This window comes from Seriola lalandi, unplaced genomic scaffold, assembly GCF_002814215.2.
Source record: "Seriola lalandi dorsalis isolate HSWRI2012SDOR001 ecotype SW California unplaced genomic scaffold, Sedor1 jcf7180002054497, whole genome shotgun sequence".
Classification (NCBI taxonomy): Eukaryota; Metazoa; Chordata; class Actinopteri; order Carangiformes; family Carangidae; genus Seriola; species Seriola lalandi.
This window is the reverse complement of record NW_019525050.1, coordinates 522,754-547,814: the sequence shown is the minus strand read 5'-3', so window position 1 is coordinate 547,814 and position 25,061 is coordinate 522,754. Positions and strand designations below refer to the sequence as shown.

Genomic DNA, 25,061 nt, shown 5'->3' with positions numbered 1-25,061 from the left:
ATCATTACTGCTGTATTTGATTTGGACTCTGGGTGTTCTCATTTGTCTTTTTAGGAGGGGTTTTATTCCAAAGCATAAATGGGAGACAGAGTTTCCGAATGTTCACTGTTTAAAAACTGGACTTTCACATTTCTTTTTCTGATCATATCTCATTAAATCAGTCCCACTTTTTTATTTTTTAGTTGGACACCCGACTGCTGCTGCTAATATCAGTCAAAGCCTCCTGCTACATTTAGAGCTGGATGGTGTGTTTCGGGGACAGTTCAGGCCGGTTAACAGTATAATCCTGAGCTTACTGTGGGTTATAAAAAGACCTGGGCTTGTTGTAGTCTGCTCTGTTGGACTGTGTGTGAAGAGTAGGTTGCTGCCTGTGAGTGTGTTTGACCAAGTGGCTGAGGAGAGCAGCCAATTTTCCACTTCTGGACCAGGCCAAACTCCAATTACAGCCTGATTGAAACATATTCAGTTTTACCATCAATAACTTGACAAAAAGGCACAAAAAAAAAATTAATCAACAACCTGGCAGCAGTGTAAAACTCGCACGTTTTATGAAGTTATTTTGGAGTGAAGTCGGGAAATCACAGGTCATAAATAAGCCTCTGTTGATTCTGTTCAACAGTGGAAACAGGGAAGTCTACGAATTGGAGAAATGACTGTTTGGGTGTCTTGAGTTTTTCTGGTTTGTGTTGCCACATCAGCAGGGAGTGTGGGGGTGGAGGAAGTGAGTAACGCTCCCTGTCGAGGAGGTGGGTGTTGCTCTGATTAAACCTGGGCTTGTCTCGTTGTTGCAGAAACTGTGAATCTTACAGCTGATTCAGTTTGTAAAAGTTAATGTAGTCTGGGTAGAATTAGGAAATTATTGGTTAATACTACTTGTTTTCATCCACTCCCTTTCTTTGCCTTGTCAAATATAGTACTTTATGATGATAATAATATTTATAATGCAATAATAATTTGGTTGGTTGCCATTTAAAGACGAGCCTCTCTCTCTCTGCGGTTCCCTTCAGCTCTACAGACCATTGAAGCATCTTTCACCTCATTGTTTTGGTTTTACTTCCTGCTTCACTGTCTCACTTCACTGTGCGACGTATCATAGCGCCATTTTTGGCTGCAGCAGCAGAAGAAGAAGAAGCTCTAAGCAGCCACAGTGTAGTGTACCTGCTCAGCAGCAAACAGCAGACAGACACAGTTAGAGAGCAGCTGGTGAACACAGTGGAGCTTTTAGCAGCTAAAGAGCCTGATTTTTCCCTCAGGAGCTGGTGGAGACCAAAAACAGAGGTAAAAGAGTGATACTGGACTTCCTACTCCATATACTCCATATCAGCATATAAGTGATTTGTTTTCAGCTTGTTCTGCTGGCCAAAAATCAATTAATGCAGCTTTAAGTCAATGCACATGATATAAATATTTAATATTTACATTTATGAAATGAGAAATAAAGTTTTACATTTCACATTAGCAAATCTTTTCTAATGCAACAGCCGCTGAGCCTATTAACATACCAAACAAATGACTTGTTTCGACCCATAATGCATCACATAATGTAGCATTTAAAAGAAACTATTTAACTTAATGTAGGTTACCAGAGTTTTAAATAATAATACCTGAAAGTTTGTCTCAATTTGTGCATGAAGAACAGAAAATGTCAAAATATCTCAAAAAAAAGTTTTTACTCTTTGCTGAGGTAGAAAAGTAAGTGATTCGATGGAGATACGTTGGAGAGATGAAAACATCAGCTCCCTGTGACCTGAAATGATGAACAGTAAAGCTAAGCATCAGATCATCATCATCCTCTTCTGCAGTGGTTTAATGGCATCCTTTATCTTTTGCTGATTTTCTGGAAGGTACATTTAAAATTACACATAGACTATAGACTATATTTTACATGACAGATCAACTCTGCTTCTGTGTTTTACACATTTAAATGCACTTTTTCTGCCATTCCAGGCATCTATTGGTTTCCATTCTTTTCTGCATTTTACAAAAATCAATTATTAGACTCTTGGAAGGTGCTTGAGTTGTGTAGTTCAAGTCTACATTGATGCAACGCTGACAACCAGCAGTGAAGACTTGATGTTCACTGTGGCGGATGACACAACTCAATGCAAACCAATGCATCTCGAACGGCCAAGATTAAACACCCAGAAATCAGAATGTCAAGAGAAACCATTTGAAAATGCTCAGATCCTGTAGAAAGCATCTTTAGTTTCACGTCCTGCAGATAATCACCTCTTGGAGAGTGGCGATAATGTTTCTCTGCAGTCAACATGTTATGTCACCCTCATTATACACATACGAGCCTCTCTGGTCGGCTTCCAGAAAACTGAGTCATGTAATTGAGTCAAAGCTGAATAATGCCTCAGTGAACGGTCCCACCCGCAGACCAGAGGCAGCAGCAGGCAGCTCCAGAGGGTCTAATCCGCCGGGGCCGAGGCCGGGAATAGCAGCTCTGAGCTGCTGGAAATCCCTCCCGCTTAATCAGCTTGCCTTCTGCCCTCCTGAGCCGAGCGCTGATACCTGCCAAACGCCCAGGCCTGAAACCAAGCTGCCAGACAGCCAGGAGAACGTGCACGAGACGGAACGTGCACGAGACGGGACGTGCACGAGACAGGGCGGCACGCGACGAGATGTCAGCGAGGCGAGAGGGCGTGTCAGGCCTCTGCGGTTCTGTTGTGTTCTCTGTGAGGACGGGAGAACAAGGACAGAAAATGGACTGGAAAGTAGACTCGGACTCATTGTTTTCAAGATTAAAATAGTTGAGGTTGTGTTGGTAACTGAGGCGGTGACTCAGAGAGAGGAGAGGCCACTGGGTTTTATGTTCAAGAGGAGCCTTTAATTCAAGTTCTCTGAAGCTTTTTATTTTTTCAGTCAAAACTGGTTTCTCATTGACTCAAATGGAGAAAACGCATCCACCTAGGAAACAAGAAGTTGTTTGTTGTTTCCAAGATTAAAATAGTTGCTGTTTTCTGGTAACTGAGCTGATGGTTCACAAAAATAAGATGACGCTTGGGTTAGATGGTTATAAGGTGGAGGAAAGACGAATTAATTCAAATTTACATTAATATTTTTCAAAACTAAAACCAGTTTGAAATGGATTGAAAGGAGATAAAAGGTTTGAAAGAAGAAAACATCATAACAGGGCACAGGAAGTCGACTCTGAGTCTGTCTTCAATATTAAAATACTTGAGGTTTTGTTGGAATCTGAGCTAATGAACCAGAGGAGGGAGGGCACTGAGGTTAGAGGGTTACATGCTGGAAAGAGGAGACATTAAATCTTGTTTTTACACTGCTATGTTTCAGCTAAAACTAGTTTCTAATTGGAATAAAGGATATAAAATAGTTTGGAGGGAGAAAATGCATTAAAACTGAACTCAAAGTCGACTTGGATTCATCGTTTTCAGGATTAAAATAGTTGAGGTTTTGTTGTTAACTGAGCCAGAGGAGAGGGTTCAAGAGGAGGCTTTAATTCAAAGGAGGAAAAACATCAAGATACAAGAAGTTGTTTTCAAGATTAAAATCAATGCAGTTTTGTTTTTGTATCTGAGCTAATGGTGCAAATAGAAGGCATTCATTTAAATATACACTTTTTTTAGTTTGTGTAGTTTGCAAGGAGTTTAAAGTTTGACATAAAAAGTCAGACAGAAGTGAGTCATCTAATTTGTTCAGGCTCTTGAAGCTCCGTAATGAGACGTGCTATCAATCAATCGATCAATCAATCAAACTCTATTTGTACAGCACTTTTCATACAGGTTATAGCAGTTCAAAGTTTTTCACTCACGACTGATGAGCTAAAAAAAGAAAAGGACAGATCCAGTAAGAAAGCTGCTAATGAGACACAATACAGTAGATTTAAAGAGTTATAATAACATTAATATAAAAACATAAGAAAATTAATAATAAAAGAACAGATAAAATACAATAAGATACAATTCAGAACATAACATTTGTTTTGAGTTTACATTTCTAGTGTTTTTTCTCTTTCATTTTCAATTTTCTTTATTATTATCATGGATCCACATCGCAGGGATGAAGGATGTGGACGGAGGCGCTGAGTTCGGACCCGTCGGCTCTGTGGGTAAACACAGAGCTCTGCATCATAAGTGTAGTTTTTCTTTTAACCCTTTAATCCTGGTCGGACTAAAAGAGAACGAGGGGGAGATGAGAAAAGTAGCAACGATGAGATTAGAGGCTGAAAAGAGACTCGCAGAGTAAAGCTGTGGTGGTCGAGTAAACCTCTTACACAAGTCCATGTCTCTGTGTGTGTGAAGGTTTGAGAAATGGATCAATAATCCATCAATTTATCATTTAAATTAAGTGGAAAAAACCCTTCAAACCTGATGATTATTACATATATTATTTAGAATTTATTTAGAATTTAGAATCATACATTATTTTATCCTAATTATTTTATATGTTTCTTTATTTTTGACGTCAGATTTGATCGTCCTGACACAGATCTGTGGAGAGAAGTTCTTCATGGTGATTCTGCTCAGCTGATCTTTTCACTTTCATCTTATTTTCACCATGTGTCTGGGATCATGTTCACATCCTCCTCCCAAGCTTCTTGACACGAGGCGTCATGTTGTCAGTCAGTATTTGGTAAACAAACTCTGTACCATCTGTAAATGTCACATCAACACTGTCCCTCCGCCATGTTTCAGGGTCGATCCCCCCCGTGTGCAGTCACTGTCCAGGTCCTCACCAAACCTGCTGGACTCCATCTGATCCAAACTCGTTTATTTTGGTTTTTGTCTTTTACCAAAGAATGTGCCACGATTCACCGGGTCTCTTCTCATGATGTCAAGATTCAATCTGCAGTTTTCCCAAACACAAATCTAATATATGACATACGTGTCCCTGTACCAAGAGTGATGTTGCGATATATGTCACCATATATACACGTTATTTCATATGAAAATTCATCATATAGATAGTTTTTAAAAAATTTAATATGGGTATTTCCTACATGTTATAAACTTAGATCTTCATATATCCAAAGGATTTATATGTGATAATAATATATCGCTTTACAGGTGACATCATTCTACTATAGGGACATATGTCTACAATATAAACATACATACATAAACAGATTTTTATGTGCAGGACATATGTGTCAATATATGAAATTGTCCGAACTTTTAATAGATTTAATATATGACTTTTTGATAAGTGAACATTTATGATTTTACTTACTATGTGCATATGTCACATTTGGATTTGGGTTGTGCTGTTTCACTCCGTCCATAGAGTTTGACTTTTGACTTCATGCAGTGTCCCTCTCACTCTGATCAGTCACTGAAACACCAGTTTCCACAGATAATCCTTGTACCAGGTCAGAAGCCATTTACCATCTGTGTATCAACACAAGGTTGTGTAACCAGTGAACTGCGCTGCGTCATTCCTCATTGACGACCGCTCCAGCTCCTGTCATAGCTCTGTAGTACGGCTCCTCCTAAACCTTTATCTTTATCTTGTGTTGAGTGACCTGCTGATGCTCCTGTTCCCTCTGCATCTTCATGAAGTCTCACAGTCTGGGTTCTCATTCTGTCAGTTCCTCGTCATGCGGCGCCGTGTTGCATTAGAACCCAGGACAGAACTGAGGTCGCTGTTTTCCCGCCGTCCTCACCCCTGAAGTCACTGTTTCGTAACCTTGTTCATGCAGTTAGCCTGAATCGGATGTGTCAGCTTTGTTTTGTACCATAAATAGTAACTTATGGATTTTTTTTCTCTCTCCTGACCTCCACAGTCAAAGGTTAGAGGTCAGAGGTCAACAGAGCAGCAGCGAAGGAGCTGCCAGGATTGTTGTACTGAAGGACACAACAGTGTTGACTCCTGCACAGACGCCAAACTGAACCATTCAGCTCATTCTGGCCTGAAACCGCATGGATTCTTCTGTAACACTGCAGTCAGGACAAAGTGTTTTTAAGGCTCTGACGATATAAACATCCTGGTGAAGTGAGAAGCTGCAGGTGTGACCGTGTTGGATCCGACGCAGGGATCATGTGTGTTCAGCAGAAAACATATAAACGGCTGCTTTTTCTCGCCTCGCCCTCGTTGCGTGTTCGACGTTACAGGACAATATGCGAAAACAACAAATTGCTATTTCCAGTTTGTGAAAAGGAAACAAGCTGTTGCAGAAGATAACGCAGACTTTGTGCGCAGCTGATCCCGACAGAAACATGCTCTTAATCTTGTCTTTTATGGGATACTCCAGTAATGAAAAATGCCTGTGACCCAGTTTCTCAGTCAGGGACAAATGTTTCCATCCTGCAGAGCATTAAAAGCCACAGGCTTCTTCTCTGATCTAATTACTGTATAAAATATTGATGATAATCTGTTCCAGTCCTTTGCTAAATTACAATTGATCAGTTTTGGGATGGAAAGCCGATGCCGTTGTGTCCTGCCAGGGAAGCACAAAAGCGATGTCGGTGTGAATGAAATTATTAATGTTTTATGATGACGTAACCTGTCAAATATTGTAGTGGGATGTATTCATCCTCCTTTCTCCTGTTTTTATTATCCAATCTTTCTTTTTTTTTTTGTCTGGTGATATACAATATTTTTCTTATTATCAAAAAATCCCTTGTCTCCTTCTAACAAATATTAACTATTGTCCAAATGTGGATCAATCCGCTGCTGAAAATAGTCCCCAAGAGACTTTTTTAAAAATCAAACTATAAATTTTGTTGTTTTGTGAATAGTTTTTTTCTGTTTTTTAATTCATTTCTTATGTGTTCCTGCTTGAGGAAACTCTTACATAAAACAAAAAAACATACACAGCCGCCCTCTTTTCCCAGGCTCATAATGGTCCCCAGTGTACCCACCACTCGGTGCCCATTTTCAGAGGTGGCCTGGTGCCAGCCAGTTCTTCCATTAAAATGAAGAGGAACAGAGCGGCCCTGCTCTCTCTGAGCCGCTGTAGTGAAACGCTGATTAACCCTCCGTCGTTGTTGTCCTACTTAAAGTGCGACCCCACACCTCGCTGCTCAAAACGACTGGCCGGCGTCCAAACTTTGTCGCAGGAATGTTGGCGCAGGGTCACAAGGAGACGAGGGTGGTGGTGTGTTTTAATGAGCCCGGTTCCCAGGGAGAGAATGACTGTCCCTCAAAGATCAGTGGACGAATGAAAAACAGTGAAACGCTCCTTTAATTACAGTTTTTATCTTTGTTATCGACATAATCGAATCCTTCCATTTCCTGTTTTCTTCTTTAATATTTATGAATCATATTTGAGTGGCAAACCAAACTTCAATCTGGAGGTCATGTGCCGGGAAAATACACTCTGATCACACCAGACTGAACAAACAATAAAGCAATAAATTGACTGGTTGATAGACAAAAAACACCCGTTTTGATAACCTCTGCTCAGGACGCCGTTACTCCTCTAGGGTCTGTTAGGTCTGTTTATGTTTCATCCTCTGGGAACTATGAACGTCTAATCAGCTGATCATGTTTATATATTTCACTAGATACCAAAACTTTGACATGCAGGTGGCGCCAGAGAAAAAGTCAGAACATCACCAACGTTTTTTGCGATTCATCCTCTGGGGAACACAAACGCCAGTTTCATTGCAATCCATCCAATGGTTGCTGAGATATTTTAGTCTTTTAGGCTTTTCTCTGTTTTAAATCACTGGAAATTGGATTTATTTGGGGTTTGGACAAATGGCCCCAGCAGTGGCCTTTATTAATTTTTTCACATTTTTGACAATTTTGAGATTAAAGGACTCAGGACTATTTTTTTAATTGTTAATATTGCATTTACTGGGAAATATTTTCAGCAGCGGACAAATCCTCATTTTGTGCTATAGTGACTATTGTTGTGTGTATGACTGAGTCAAGATAAACTACAGTGTGTGTGTTCATGCTAATGAAGGAACACACAGTGTAACAGCTCTATGGCACAGAGCAATAACATACTTTATAACAGGGTTTGAATACACACACAACACTTTTTTATTACATTTATTGCTGGTTTTGTTGACAATATAAAAAAAACATCACCAGACTTCTCCTTTAATAGTCTGTGAAATGACTGCGGTCGTGTCACGTCACTGCTGAATCAGGTGTAGAATTAATCGGCTGCAGACTGTATTAATTAAAACAGCTAATATTAGATTCCTGAAAGCTTCACTGAACCAGTCATATGATAAATGACCAGAAGCCCCTGTAGGTCACTCAGCTTCATACATCAGATGAATTTTATTTTTGTTTAATAAGACAATCAGCAGATATACTTCACATACATTGTCGTGTCAGAAGTCTAACTCTGCGGACAGGATGTGTCCACGCCTGCAGATGAGCACAGAGGCAGTGTGAGTGTGTGCTGCTGTACTGTAAGTCTTTGTATCTCTGGCTGCCTTGTGGTCGATGTGTGTTATCAGTGGTGATTTCTGCAGGGGTCAGAGGCGACGCTTTGTTCTGCCTCGCTCTGACGTCACTGAGCCCGTCAGCTGAGTCTTTGTTACAGTTTCTGCAGCTCTGAAAATGGCTCCTGTGTTCTGAAAAACTCTGCAGGGCTGCACACCCCACCGAGCTCTGAGAGGATTTACAGAGAGCGGGAGATTAAACATGTTTGTAAACCTGATGATGAACACCCTCTCCTTCAAAATGCATGATTTCTTATGTAATGAAACACCAAAACTCTCAGCCAAAATCACACATTACTCCTTTTAATTGAGGGATTTTAATGTGGCTGTTGGTGGAGATCAGTTATTATTTCTTCTTCAGTTCTTGGACTAGAAGCTCAAAAAACATTTAGACATTTGAGATAAATTTGGTTAAAAACAAAACACAAATAGCATTTCAGTGTGAGGCAGCGCTGAAACATAATCATTTGAAGGCTGTAAAAATAATGGTTTTGTGTACGACAATGATTTTCATGTTTGATTGATTATTTTCTCCATTCTCATTCAATGTTTGGGCAATAAAATGACAACATATAGTAAAAATCATCCAAAAAAAATCCTGTTTTATGCAAATGTATCTTAGTTTTCTTCCAGTATTTTAATCTAAATTATTGTGGTTCTTGAACCCCAGCTGTGGAACCACTGGTCTGGACCTGGTCATGTGATCCAGTGTCTTTAGCCAGTGCTATCAATCATGACATAGTCAAGCAAAAATATGACATCACATCACAAGGACTCTTACAACAAACAAAACAACAATGATCTGCAGCAACAACAACAACAACAGAAGACTGAAACTTCACTGAGGACGAATGATGACGTCCAAACTCTGATAAGCTTTTAGGGAGAAGCTGATGTTCAGATGGAATCAGCTGCAAAAGTTGTAGCAGAGGATACTTTGGTGTAGCTCAGTCACAGAAAGAAACTGAAACAAGTTACAGAAAAATCAAGGACCACAAAGTGTGATTTGATGCTCCGCACTCTTCCACTGTGTTTTCAGTGAACATGGGATTAAAAAGAAGAACACTGCAGGTTTATATTAGTCAGTGAGCTCACATACTGTACAGTATGCACATGTGGGAGCAGTAGGAAAAGTACTGCAGCCGTCAGTATCTTATCTGAACAAAGTGTAAATGTGAAGCGGGTTCTGTGCCTGCAGACAGAGCACATATAAGAGCAGATATGCTGCACGAACGCAGGCTGTTATCTCTATATTTTTACAGTACGGCTTTGCAAAGGTGACTGTGGAGTCACAGCCTGGGAAGGTGATTATGAAATGACATCACGGTCTTAAGCCAAAAGGAGAAAGGAAACAACGTGAAGATGCTGTTTTATGCTTAGTATTAACCTCTGTTTGTTGGCACGTTTTCCATTTGCATCAGTTCTTACTTTCTTTTTCGAGAGAGAAAGCGCAAACGTTAGGGGAAACATGGGAAATGTCTTAAGCTTTCTTTTAAAAGAAGACAGTGTTGGTTCAAACCTCACTTCAGCAGGTAGGATGTTCCATGCTTAAACACTAAAAGCTCTGTCACCACATTTTCATCACACTCGAGGAATTTGGAGGAAATTAACGTCCTGTGACCTGAGAGATCTGGTGGCTTGATAAACCGGTATCATGTCGGATATTAAAGTCTTTGGTCGTTGTAGGAGCCATGAATTATCTCCAGAGAGGAATAGATTTTGGTTTAAATTTTGTTACTCATTAGTGTTTGTGATTATCATTTGTTAACGCCATTTATTTGTGTGCGATCATGGAGATTATGGAGAGTTGGATTACATGGATTTGGGTGGTGTGTAGAAGGTGGTGAAGGGGTAAGTGGCTCGCTGTATTTTTTGTTGACTGCCACTTTCTTTTTGATCAATGTGTTGCTCTCAATCATAATTTTGTGCGCAATATATTAGTAATAAGTTGATCTTTGTTTTAATAAAGGGTTTTTCTAAATCTAATCTTTTTGGTAGCTTGTCAGACAAATCAAACCAGGCCCGAACTCAACCTCTCAGCAGCCTTTAGTTTGTTAAAGGAAGACCAGCGACAGTGCTGTCACAACAACTGTTCTCCAGGTGATAAAATCATACATGATTGTTTCTGAGTCTGACAGAGATAGAAAGCAATGGATTTAAAAAATATTTCTGAGGGGATTGAAGAGCTACACTGGTGAAGTTACTAATGTGTGGATAGAGATTCAGGTCAGCAACAACAACAATAACTCCCAGGTTCTTGATTTGGTCAGTGGTAGTTTTCTTTGTATGGCTGCAGGAAGGTTTGTGACATATCTTGATATCTTTGAACAGCAGATGAACAGTGAATCTAAAGTGCTGTTGTCATCAGGAGACAGTACATTTTGTGTGTTACAATTGGAAGCATGTAAAGATTAAACACTAGAGGTCCGAGAGTAGAGCCCTGTGGGACTCCATACAGCATTTCAGGTTTACTTGAACTGAAATCACCAAATGCAGTTGTGAAAGTACAGGATCAGGACCAGTGAAACACAAGTACAAACAGTTAAGGTGTATTTTATTCAATTGAAAAAAATAAATAGAATAAAATACAGCATAATAAAGTAAGTAAAAAAATAAAGTAGAAGACGTGTTTGAAAAGGAGTCCTCATTCACAGTTTTACAGCATGTTCAATTTAACTATCCAGTATCTAGAATTGTTACAGTCTTTCTGATTGGCTGTAGGTGATGTCATATGTTTAATTGGTTGTCATTGAGGAAGTTAAAAGTCATAAACAGGCGATATGAGACAAGGGCCCGGTGACCTACATGTTGGCTCAGTGCCGGTCTAATCGCTGCCCGCTCAACTGAACATACTGACAGTCACAGGTTAGACTGAGAGAGCTCAACCTTGTGATAACAAAACAGCACGACAACACGGTTTTAAAGGGCAACAGACTTGTGTGTGTGGGTCTACGCCGGGTGCTCCTACCAGTTGGACGGGCCCAGAAAGCCTCCACATATGAGGCTGAAAATCCCTGTGTGCCAGGTAGAAATATAGTTTGTTTTATATTATGATATATCTAACTGAATACCAATCACATACAAGTAGTCATGTTATGTACTGCTAATATAGAAATGTTTATTTTGCATTTCTGCAAGGAAGACATCTAAAGGGAATTTAAGAAAAAGTGTGTAGTCAAAAGGTTTGCCAGAGGATTTTGTCTCTTGATTTTCCAGGTAGGAACTAAGCAGTGGATCCAGACAGCCTTTGGTCATTGGTCTGGTCTGCTGAGACCTTTGACAGTAAAAAAAAAATAAAAGCTCTAATACATGTATTAAGCCCAAACAAAATACAAAAAATCTCTCACTCTAACTTGATCCAGACAGTGAGAAACAACACTGACGCTGATTTGTACTCATTCCAGCATCCAGACTGTCACAGTTGAGCACCCAGAGTTAAAACCAGATCTATATTTTCCATATCTCTGAGTACACGCAGTCTAGTCACTGTGTCACGGGATGCAGCATCCTGAGCCTTGTGCTTTTTTCAGAAAACAGAAACATGGGGACAAGAGTGCTGACTGATGAACTGCAAGCAGAGACAGCTGACATCTGGCTAACAATAGAAACCATATAAGAAGAATCCATCTCCACTGGCTGGAAAAAATGACATGTATACTTACATGATGCACGACTACAATAACGTTTAAACATTGGCTCAGTCTACTTCAAATACATTCCTTCTTTATTTGGCTCTTCATATTAAATCCTAGTGGTTCACAAAGGCTTTAATCATTGAACTCTACTGTTGTTTGATTGTTTCTAATCCAGAGAGTGAAATTACTCTTGCACTCAGCAGCTAAAACACAAATATAAACTATAATAAACTATATTTAATTTTCTAAGTAATAGTTAAAGAGTAAATTAATTGTAGTAGTATAAGGAGAATTAGTATTGGGAAGGAAAAAATCAGGTAAGTATAAGGATGTAAATAGGGTATAATGTTGGCAAAAATTATGCAGCAGTTCTGAGTATGATGCGTCAAGCTAAATGCTAATGTCGTAATGACAATGCAAAATGATAACATGCTGATGTTTAACATAATGTTTATCATATTCACCATTGTTACCGATAAAGACCAAATAAAAGTTAATTCAAGAAGAGTCTGCAGCCATGTTAGCTGCTTGAAGGTTGTTCTTAGGGACAGTTTGATGCTAATGTTAGCATGCTAACATGCTCAAAATGTCAATGTTTATATGCTGATCGTTAGCAAGTGAGTGTCCACCATCGTGCTTGTTAGCATGCTAACATTTGCTGACCAGCACTAGCACAGCTGAGGCTGGTTCAACAAATGAAAGTCTGATGACGTGATGATGGTGCCAGAGGAACAGATCACACTTAATACACTTCATGAATGTGTGTATAATATTTTATTGCAACCAACCCAATAGTAGTTTTTGAGACATTTCACCCATGAGGATTCATCCTCTGAGGAACATGAATGCATAAAATGTCATGGCAATCCACTTCACGGCTGTTGAGATTCAGTCTTTACCAACGCTACGCTAAATGACCCACTGCTGAAATACAAATATCCTGTTATGTGTTGGAGTTTATCGACAGTGTTGCAGGGCTGCAGCCTTTCTCTCTGCATGATTTCTGTTTGCAGAAGAAGGTGTGTCACATTCCTGGTGGTGTTACGAGATGCAGAGTGTGTTTGTCCTCTACTGGGTGAACGTGCAGCGAGGCAGGGCAGCAGACGTGCAGTCGCAGCGTGGACTGTGGCCAAAGAAGCAGCACTGCAGCAGCTCAGCAGTCCTTTCTCCCCGTTGAGCCTCACAACCTTTCAGTGCCCTCTGCATTTTCCCCAGATGTTGTTGTTCCACACATGCCCACAAGTTGCCCTCATATATTTGTCTGCCTCTGCCAGTCACCTGACCCAGCTTCTCCCTGCACACCTGCACCTAATTACCTCATCAGTCCAATGTCCGATTACCCCACTCACTTTTCAGACCAGTTACATTTCAGCCAACCTCTTCCTGTTCCTGCCTCTGACCTGCCGTCGGTTCCTGGATCGACTGCTCTGCCAGCCGTGTTTATTAGAGCTTCAGTATCACATTTCAGTCCTTACACATACAGTAAATCAGATTTTACACCTCTGATGGCAGAAACTTTTTTATAAAGTTGGACTCAGGTGCAGAAAGTGTTCAGAGGTTTTTTATATGGACCCATAAACATGGTTTTTATGGGTTTTTCTGAGCAGCTGATACATTTTCCCTTACAATCATTAGCCAGAAAGAGGATGTAAATCATAATTCTGTCTTGTATTTCATTCTCTTATTGCGCACAGCACTGATTAAACTTATAGTCTCGAACAGGAACATATCCCTCACCACTTTTAGGATTCCCAAACTTCAAGCTGGGATTATCTATATGTAACTACAGCAAAAGTACAATTAGTAAAAGCTAATTTTATCCTTGAGCGCCTTGTCTCTTCCTCCTTTTGCTCCAGTAAAACATTTGTGTCACAGGTTGGGAACGAACTGCCCAGATTTCCAGAGGGGGGAGGAGGGGGATCAACAGATTCCCACTGTCCTAAAAACCCAAACACAGCACACGTCTTGTTCAAGGTGAGAAGGCCTCGCACGTGGCACGATGATCGGCTGCCCCCTGCAGCTCAGACCGTGCTGTACCAGCCTCATGTCATTCACCCATCACTGCACAGGAGTACTTTGCATCCAGGAATAGAGACGTCAGTGTTAAGTGGTCTGTTGTCCCAGCTCTCCATCGCAGTAGTAAATGGCACCTTACATGAGAGCTTATGGATCTGAATAAAATAAGACATTCAAGCTCTCACCCATGAGCTTCAGCTGTGGCACTCGTGCTATTCCTGTGTAGCCGTACATGCGAAGATACATAAAAAATGCAGTGCAAGTGGATTTTTTCTCCACATCTTCTGCAGCAAACAATGCTCTGCAGAGCTGAGCAGGTAGTGCATTCTTGCTTAGGGTGAAGCATAAATAGCCACATCTGTTCATATTTCAGGAAAATCGGACTTTAATGCCCAAAACAGCCTCTCAAACTAACTTCTGTGACACTAATACTCTGCTTTTCTGCAAATCACAATCACGTTAAGTAACTCCCTCGCTATTTCTGCCACTGCTGGTGTACTTTGCCTCTTCCTCAGATCGCACTGTGAGTTCAGAGTGAATTGCAGATGTAATACGTGGGAGTGGAGACACACAATAATATCCGCGGGCCAAACAGAGGGCAGCTACACCGTGGAGGAGTGAGTAATTCCTGCTGTTGCTGTGGCAACCGGCCAAAAATGGCACCATCCCCATCACTGTCAGGTACCGGTGTTAACAGCCACACAGATGGAAAAAAACAATAAATCCATTACACATCATCCCTGCACTCATTACACTGAATTTAAATACACCAATGTTTCTGGAGGGAATCTGATATTTTATGTCAATGTTTAAGGATTTTATTCTTGAGCAATTTTAACCATGATGGGACATTATAGTCTCCATTAAAATGATTTACTGATAAAATTATATGATATCATTATTTAGTCTTTTGTCTTTCATAACTGACTAAATTGCTTTTCATTGTGACATGAATTTTCCATGCCACATTAAAATCAAACAGCAACACAGAGAACAAAGTGATGAAATGAAAATGACACTAACAGTACACAGGAAACTTCCCTGGAAATTAAATTTAGTTCTGGCAAAAACGAACGCACTAATCTTTTCTACAGGTAATTTTGGGAGCTTGATACAAATTGAGTTTACGTTAGTTTGTATTGGCTCCAGGAAACAGCCATATACCCAGACTCTGAAGTCCGACACTGACAAACATCTCACCTTCACCGACTCAGGTTTTATGTTACCAGACTAATTGTCAGCCCATATAAATGAAAGCATTACATTATGACGGAAAATCTTGGACATTTGATTCATAATTAAAATCTCAATGGATGTCCTTTTCATTCAAATTTTATTCCTTATTCCCGTTTCCAATTATCCCAGGGATCAAGAGGTCAAAATGAAACTTTCCTTCCTGCATTCCCCCGTCTGAAATCTGTCTCTGTTCACCAACTGGCAGTCCATAAATTCTAACTCAATGAATTTCTCACAGGGCAGACCAGAGGAAAGAATTAGTCTCCAGCTGTCCTCCTGCATGAGCTGGAGCCGAGTGTTTATCTGTGGAGGTTGCCAACAAAACTAGTCACCAGAAACACACTTGCAGCAGGCAGATGGGCCTTGGACTTGAGCCAATATTTCCAATTCAGTGAGAGAGACGCTGGGATGTTTCACTTTCCCCCAGATCCTCCCCTGACCCCGTCAGTGGAGAACTGTAAAGTTAAAAACCCTCGAACTTTGACTCAAATAGCAGAAAAATGTAAATTTCGTACTTTTTAAAAAAATGTGACATTATGTTGTTAGGATGTTTTTGAATATTTGTTCAAGTTTATAAAAAAAAAAGTTTGAAATGTTAACATTGTTGAGATAAACCATATGCTTCTTATTCCTGAGGGAAGTAGGTCATTAAAGAATAAAAAATAAAAAAAATAAAAAGGAAGACTTGTTCAACACATGTTCCCTGGTCCAAGGTGACGTCTTCACCATATTTATTTTGCCCAACAAACAGTCAAAACATCAAATATATTCAGTTTACAAAGCTGTAACAAAGAGAAATAAAGTCGTAAATCTTAACATTTAAAAACTGGAGAATGTTTGCTTTAAGAATAACATGAATGTTTGCGCAGAATTGTATGGCAATGCATCGAGCAGCTGTTGAGACATTTTAGTCTGAACCACAGTGGTGGAGAAACATGGCTGAAAATACACAGAGGCAAACAGATTATAATTTCCGCATTGCAGCAGAATTAATGCTAAAAATAGTGTTTTGTTTTTTAAGGAATAAAGTTGAATGTAAACACTTTCTCCTGCTCGCAATGTCAGCACTCACAAATGTGAGCTGAAATATATTCACAGCTAAAAACAACAGCGGAAATTGATGTCAAACTCATGCAGCAAATATTCATCTGTATATATTAGTATCTAAGTATCTGTTGCATACAAGCTATAATAATTTAGATATAAAAAATATTATTCAATACATGCAAGCATAACCAAAAACCAAGAATCTGGTCGTATTAAAACAGACATATTTTTCCTTATCACAGTCCAACAGGACGCCTGCTCTTCATTATCCTTTGAAATCATTTCTTTTCAGGATTATAACTGACCCTATTGTTGTCTAATTCAGTCAATAAATGAACATTTAACCTGTTTACTCTGCAGACAGATTCTCCTCTGCGCTCATAAATTTCACATGTAACTGCCAGAGATGTAGAGCAACATTTAAATTTGTGACTGAACATGAATCAATCCGCGCTTGTTAATCTTCATCATTTGAGGATGAATTTTACATTTAAAAAGATTAAACGACACAGTGTTTATATAAGACTGAGCAGGCAAATCAAGTGAAAGTTAAAGATCCCTAATTGATTGCTGCTCAGTCTTTAACGACAGATGTAGATGAAGGGAGGAAAAATTTGTTCAGATATTTTATTTTTTATCTTTTTTACATGGGACAGTGCAGGGAACAGCTGTATTTGTTTTACAGTAAAGTTCATACATACTGGACACTGTGCTGACCTGGTGGGGTCAGAGGTCAGAGGTCAGAGGTCAGCTTTGTGCAAGCAAGAGCGAAAAACATATCAGAGAAAGAAGAAAAGGATTTATGCTGTAGGATTATTTATTTATGTTATTTAAAAGCCTTGTTATTATTTTTGTTTTGTTGATCAGCTACAGCTCCCACGAGGTTTTGACAATTATGCCAAATACTCTTGGGATGTCCTACATGGGAATGTCAGTTATTTCTACCACATATCACGACAATCCAACCAATTGTTCACCAAAAACTACAAACGACAACCTCATGGTGGGACTGTAGAGGAAATGTCGGATGATCCTCACAGGCTACAGGGTTCATCCTCTAGGAATTCATCCAGAAATTGTTGAAATATTTCAGTCTGGACGAAACCAACCAACCAACCAACCAAAATTGGCATCTTTAGAACCGCATACACCACTAATGACTATGTCTAAAAATGTTACCACAGTAACACAGAAGCGTCAGGAATCACAAACCTCATCTGCAGAAGCTTTAAGGGTGAGAGTGTATTTATAAACCCACCAATCTTCGACGATGCTCAGTTCAAGTCATCTTAATTCTGTCTCATTGATAAAAGGGTTGTGTTTCAGCCGGAGTCGCCACGAGCGATGAACCCAAAGCAACATCCGACTCACTACATCAATTTCCCAGCTGCTGGAGGTCCTTGTATCTGCCACAGAGGTCAAACAGATTATAAACCATTTTATTTTAACCCCCTCAGCCCTGCAGTTGTAGCAGCTTACGCTAATTGATGCAGGCTTTTTTCACCCGGTAAAGAGGCTTGGGGAGTATTACATAACACTCCTCCTCTGTTTCTGCACCGCTGCACAGCTGACAGCACCAGGGACCCTGCTACATACTGCATGACATAACCCTCCACACATCTAACTACACGCTGTCCTCCCTTCATCTCTGTATGTTTTCCTCTCCGTTTTACCCCCCAGGCGCTCTCTGCAGCTCTCTGCCTCTCTCCCTGTTCAAAGTAACTCTTATGTGGGACTATTTTTACATGGAAAAAACAGACACTCACTTTATTAATAGTAATTTAATATTCATCCTCAGGCTCTGCACCACCCTCTGGACATCTTGTACTTCTCCGAGTCTCATGCTTCTTCTGAGTCATCCTTTTCTTGGTCTTATTCCCCTCTGGATGTTATGCTCCTCATGACATAACCCTCACCACACACGAAATACACTGCCCTCCTTTCATCCCCACATGTTTGTCCCTATATTTCCTTCTCATGATGCTTTCCAGCCTTGCTGTCTGACTCAGGTCAAAAAAATGCTGTGAGTCAACATGTAACATCTGCCAAATGTAGAGTTCAGTGTTTGATTCTGACTTTGAGTCTCTGTTTCTAGTGTGACTCTGTCCCTATTTTGACTCTAACCTGTCTTGATTTAACAGTTTGTTCTTGCCTTTCTTAGACTAAAGACAAAGTCAAAAACTGTCCACGACATTGGCTAACATTGGCAAAGATGTGGCTAAAGCTGTTGCTGGCTAAAGTTAGCTACCATCTTCTTTTGCTGTGTGGTTTAGTTTCTGTTCAACACACCAAAAACACCAAATAATTGACTAACATTGGCAAAGCTATGGCTAAAGCTGTTGGTGGCCACACTTAGCACAACTTAGCTACCATCTTCTTTTTTTGTTTGGTTTATTTTCTGCTAAACACACAAAAAAATAACTAAATATTATTTGTAGAAGACCCATTGACTTTAAAACTATCAAATACAATAATACTATAAAGCTAAACAAAAAACTAACATCAGCAAAGCCATAGCTAAGGCTAATTGGAGGCTAAGCTGCTGTTAGCAACAACTTCTCTTGTTTGGTTTATTTTCTGCATAACTCCAAATAACTTACAGAAGCCCAAGAAAACCTTTTGGGCTTAAAGCAAATAAAAAAGCTAATATTGACAAAGTTATTATAGCTAAAGGTAATTTGTAGCTAATATCAGCTAACTTTAGATAATGTACATTCTGTAATTTCTCAACAATTATTAGATGGACTGCGATGCTGAGCTGATAGATTGGTTGATTCACTAATTGGTTGATCATTTGCATAATCAATTAAAAATGCTAAATAGTTCTACCTTTTCTAATTAAGGATTTGATTTTCTTTATCATACATTTTAGTAAATAAAATATTAGGTTTCAGGCTCTTAGACAAACAAAGCAAACTGAATATGTTGCTTTGGACTCTGGAGAATTACAGTAGGTATTGTTCACTTTTTTCAGATAAAACAACTGATTAATTGAGAAAATAATTGTTAATAGTAGCACAAATCGATGTATGTTCCCATCTTCTTTCGTTTCTTGTGTATTTAGATCATGGGACCTACTGGATTGGGAAACTGCATTTCCCATGTGTAGGATTACTTGCGTGATACAGCACAGATGTGCTTTATTTGATCTCATTGCAAGGGGATGGATTTCCATGGGGTCAAACATTTCTCCCAAAGAAGGTCTACAGACTCAAATCTTCTTTTTTCTTAAATCGATGCATTCACTGGATCAATGCACAAAACTTTAACATCATAATGGAGCAACTGGCTCTTTATACAGTTGAAGGATAACACTGTTAGCCTGCTCAAAATCTTTAAAATGGATTTGCTTGCAGTGTCATTAATTATACATGGTGTTGTCTCTGGTGTAAATGTGGCTTTACTATTTATACATTAAAACCAGAGTTAAATCAGCTCAACATAGAGTGAGATTTGTGACTTCTTCTCATCAACACCAGACTTTTGACTCTCCTCAGTTTGCTGTGTGGTTGACCGAGCAAAAACATGTAACAGGCTGTTCTGCTTAGTGTTTTATAGATACTGAATGGTGACCTTTATATCATGTGCAGCATTGAATTGGACCATTCTTCATAAAAAATCTCATTAAAGCCCTGGCGGCCTGTAAGTATTGACGTTGCTGTGGTGATCCATGCAGTCGTTGAGGTGTTTATTACGGCTTATGCAATCAACAAGCTGCTGTCTACTGCCACCCAGAGCTACTCTGTCCTTACACCCCCCTGCTGCCTAACAGGCTGCCCGCAGAGTTGAGGTGTGTGTGTGTGTTGCCCTCTGGTGGTTGTATGAGAAACATAGATGTTCAATATGATGCTGATAAAGGGATTTTTGTTTGTCTTTCACCAGTTCTACAACTACAAAAGAACACTATGGAGTCTGGAGAGGGAAGATATTCAGTAGGTACATCCTTACTTTTTAAAATGTTTATGCAAGCAAGGGCGTAGGTTTGGTTTCCACTCGTCCAAAACAAAGAGATTGGCTTTTTAATGCTGTCAACCAAATAGTTTATTAATATGTAAGATCTGGACTTTACAGTCAGGAATGCCAGTACGCAAATTTAATGTGTTGAAACTGCAAAAATTACATATGAAACATGTTAGAAATTGGAACAATATCATATACTGACATATATGTCAAGCTAATAGAAACATGTATTATGAGTATATTTGTTTATATTATAGATATATGTTACATACTGTATATATATATATATATATATATATGTATATTTATCCCAAGCCTGTCAGTATATGTTCATATTATACATGTAAATATAAAAGATAGACAAGAAAGAAAGAAATAAGAAATTATTTTTTATTTTTATAAGAAGCATGTTGTTTTAATAAAGTTGTATTTTACTATTATGTTAAAAACATATATCTTCATATATCAAGAGGATGTATATATATATATACATATATAGATGACACATGTGATAACATCACTCTTGATACAGGGACATATGTGTCATATATATGTCATAAGTCATATTATACTAAGGCAAAAAAATCATAGTATGATAAATCATAAAAACTTCAAAAACGTCAAAGTGTAGTAAGACATAAAAACGTAATATATATATATATATTATAATGTTGGGACCTTTTTTAAAAATGGGGATAAATGATAAGAATGAAAGAGAATGTTTTCTTTAAAATACAGGTAAATTGAACTAAAAGACTACATTTACCCTGATCCTTTGCTTTATTGTCATGTTCAGTTTCCTAGTTTTTCAGCCAATGAATTTTCAGTTTACTATGAGTGATGTAATCCTGACCAATCAGAGCTGACTTTGGGGGTGGGCGAAAGAAAGAGACAGAAGACCGACAGGTGTGCTGTGAGCTGAGTGTAGATGCTCGGCAGGTGACAAAGTTTAACGTCGAGGTGAACAACATTTGCAGACTAAAAAACTAAAGGTTTTTTTCTCGTTTTTTCTTCAGTGTGGAAGTGAAGGTGAAGTCAGGTTAGTCACGTTTGTTGTTTTCATTAGCATTGAAAGTTGTGAGGGACATTCAGCTGTAAACACCGGGCGTCGTTTCCCCCCCGAGGACGGAGGAGAAGAGGAGCAGCTGACGGTAATTAGCGCTTCCTGTCAGGACTCAGCACGCGGGACCCACGTGACTGCACAGACAGTTACCTGCTGCATCATCATCATCATCATCATCATCTACCTGCCTCGGGACCCTTCTGCACTGTGTGTCGTGGTCGCGTGAGTAACTGCAGACGGAACTGCACCAGCAGTGTGTCGCTAAGGATTTGTTTTCTTCACATGTGCACCAACTTGTGGGCCCCAACTTTTAGAAATCCAAGCGCTTGGTAATATTTTTGAACATTTCTCAGGGTTGAACTTTTTACTTGTGTGACGCTAACAGTTCCACATTTTCCTTGGAGGCACCGCACTATTATTTATTGGTTATTTACTGTGGAATGTAACTACATACATTCTGTGGTTATTATTATTTCTATATTGTCTATAATTTTCATTTATAATTTACATGTAGTTGTAAATTAGAAATTTAAGCCAGCTCAACATCAACAGCTAAGAACTCAGGATCCTGATCATTTCAAATTGAAATAGTAGCCCAGTCTAATATCAGGTACTGCTTTACTGGACTCTGCTGGTCAGAGCATAATTGGCAACAGAGGGTTACAATAGTATATTAAGGCATAAAATGTTATAAAAATTGTCATAGTATAGTAAGGTATAAATTGTCATAAAAGCGTTTGATTATAGTAAGGCATTAGAGTCGCCAATAAACCTAATGTGCATGTCTTTGGACTGCAGAAGGAAACCGGAGCACTCTGGGAGAACCCACGCAGGAATGGGGAGAACGTGCCCCAGGCCCGGGGTTTGAACTCAGAACCTTTTCACTGTGAGGCGACAGTTCGAACCACTGCCTTACCGTGCCACTCCATAAATAAATCAAATGTATAGTTAAGATTAAAAACATCATAGTTAACACTTGGTTAGATAACATCAGTTGACATTATTCTGGTGACGTTAGGTACCACTGTGATATTCTCACATGATGTGAGCATTCAGATAGCCCCCGCCTTTTCAGTTAATCAAATGCTAGCATGCCTAAACCCGTTGTCTTGGCGACGTAGGGGTCATGGAAAAGAGATTTATTTTTGGAAGGATGTTTATCTCTTAGTATCATTCTTAGTAGCCTGAAAAGAAGAAATTATTCTGTATTTCTTAAGAATAATTGCATAAATTAAAGATCAAAATAAAGAAATAGGAGTTTTTTTGTGTAGCAGAAACATCTGGTGACCATCTGAAATTTGTCTTGGGTCGTCTCAAGGAGTCCCAACCCCCACTACTGAAAATAAGCTTCTTCATTATCTCCTCAGTTGCAGCTTTGACGCAGGAAAATTACAGGTTTCCTCTCAGGAAGACACATAACAGCCTCTAACACAGACAAGTAGCTCTGCCCAAAATAAATGTCAGCGTACCATCAGCAGCTGGATTGTGTTAAATAACAAGTTTAATGTTTTTATTATCATTCCTCTCAACATTAATATTTCATCAGGAGTGTATCCTGACACCATGTATATAGGATTACTTTTAAACTCTTCATGTTTGTAGATATACGGTGGTTTGGAGGAGGAGGAGGATTCAGACATAATATTTCAGCAGTAGGAAATGAGTGGACCCGACTAATGAAGGACACTTAAAGGCAGAGGATGAATCTTAATAACTTTGGTGATCCCCTGTTTTCTTCTGACAACAAAGGTTTCACTCCACTGTGAAATATATCTCGACTTCTGATGCTTTGACTTTTTGTCTAGCGCCACCGTGAGGTTGATATTTGTGGTTCTGAGTGAAATTTCTCAACAACTATTGGATGGCTTGTTGCCCCTCAGCATTGATAGTAGTTTGATGATCCCTTAACTTCTCAATTTGTACATTTATCATGTGAAGATTTATTTTTGTCCAATACTTCAGTTTATGATCAAATACCTTGAAATGATTGACATTCCAATCAAGCCTAAGATTTACTTATTATTTGGTGCTGATTAGCAAAAATTAGCATTCAAATACAAGCAAATTCAGTTGCTAGCATGTGTTAGTAAATGGGACTAAGCTGAAATGACTTTTCACTAGTTATTTATATACAAATATAGCAACTTTTTTTTGGTATTTGAGTTTATAGAGAAACAGGAAAGTAGGGCAGAGAGAGAGATGGGTGCGCTGGCTGGGAATAATCGAACTATAGACGCTGTGATTATATGTGTGTAAATCATTTGGCCACTGGATACACCTTGTTTCCCTAGTGAAGTAGTATTGAACTCAAATTAGATACATACAAATATGTGTGTCATCTCTAAAACATTGACCTTTTAAAAAAATCGAAGAAAAAACAAATTGGATATGACGAGTTAAAAAAATATTGAAGAGCTGTTATGTTTACATTTTTGGACGTTGTACATGTCTATCCATTAGTTTCAGCAATGTAAGCCTGTCTTTAAGTTTTATTAAGCAGATTAGACCCACTTACTATGTTTCCCTCCAGCAAGTAGTCTGGCACGGCTTCAGAGTCAAAGAAATCAATCTGGCATCTGGCAGAAATTCTCTACAAAGAAAAAATTTGGCAGTCAAGGAATTTGTTCTGCCTTTTGCATTTGACTGAATATCTGTCACTGAATGAAAAACAACAGCTAAATCCACAACATGTAAATCTACCTGACCTGAGGGTAACTCAGTTTTCTCAGTGCTTGTAATGGAGAGCGGACGTGAGCTTTAGCTGAGAGTGACTCAGTGTCGGCCGGTCATAGTGTGAAAGGTCGTCTGATCCCACACATAGAGAGTGTCTCTGTGGAGGCGGCCCGGCGGTCAAGCGACTGGAAAACGTGACCGTGGTCTTGTCCCGGTCCAGATTTCTCCCTGGTGTTGTCATCACTGGGAAAACCCCGTAAATCCCTGAGCTGCGTCCCATCACCAACGGGGAGGGAGTATCGTGTATGCTTTCAGAGAGCTGGACAGTCATGAAATCTCTGACCTCTGACCTCTGAAGAGCTGAAAAAAACAGTTGAGTGACTCAACCTTAACCTCGCTCTAGGGACGAGGTCTTTGACTCCACAAGAACGACTCAAACGACTTGAGATCTACAATAGTGGGTGATAAGGAAATTAAATTATCTTTCAGATCCCATCCAGTCCTGCGATATTAGTCATTGTCACGCTCATCAACGGTGTTTCAAATTGTAATACTGTGTCATTACTGTTGATTAATAAAGTATTTCTTCTGAATTAATTAGGTAGATTGGCAGCGCTCTTAAATGTTAGTGATAGTGTAATATTGAGGCTTTTGCCCTGGAGCTATAATTGATATTTTATAATAGAAATGCATGAAATGATGATGTGACAGTGTGAGAGGGGCCGCTGGCAGTGATGGACCTGCTGAGAATTTATCACCTGAATCTGCAGCTTAATTATCTCCATTTATGTATAAATTTGTTCAGGTTACAATTATGAACAAACACAATCTGTTTTAATTAATAATGTATTATTCTTGTCCATATTAAAAAAACATCCTTCAAACACTCACAGTGTAGGTTGGAGAAAGTATGTGAAGGATGCTCACGGCGTCAACAAAAACTAACTAGAGTCAGTCAATGAAACCAGACTGGAGGTTTTGGTTGGAGAAACTTTGATTTATACAAAAAATACACTAAAAGACGTTGAGTTTGCAGTTTATGATGTGAACAATGAGTCG

The 25,061-nt window shown here is 39.2% G+C and overlaps 1 long non-coding RNA gene across 1 annotated transcript; it reads left to right on the top strand.

Annotated features, from left to right (window-relative positions):
* Positions 1–976: 976 nt before the first annotated feature.
* LOC147818751 (uncharacterized) lies at positions 977–8,590 on the top strand. The gene is made up of 3 exons (XR_015437668.1): positions 977–1,278; positions 5,485–5,636; positions 5,750–8,590. It is a non-coding gene; the product is annotated as an uncharacterized LOC147818751 (long non-coding RNA).
* Positions 8,591–25,061: the final 16,471 nt, after the last annotated feature.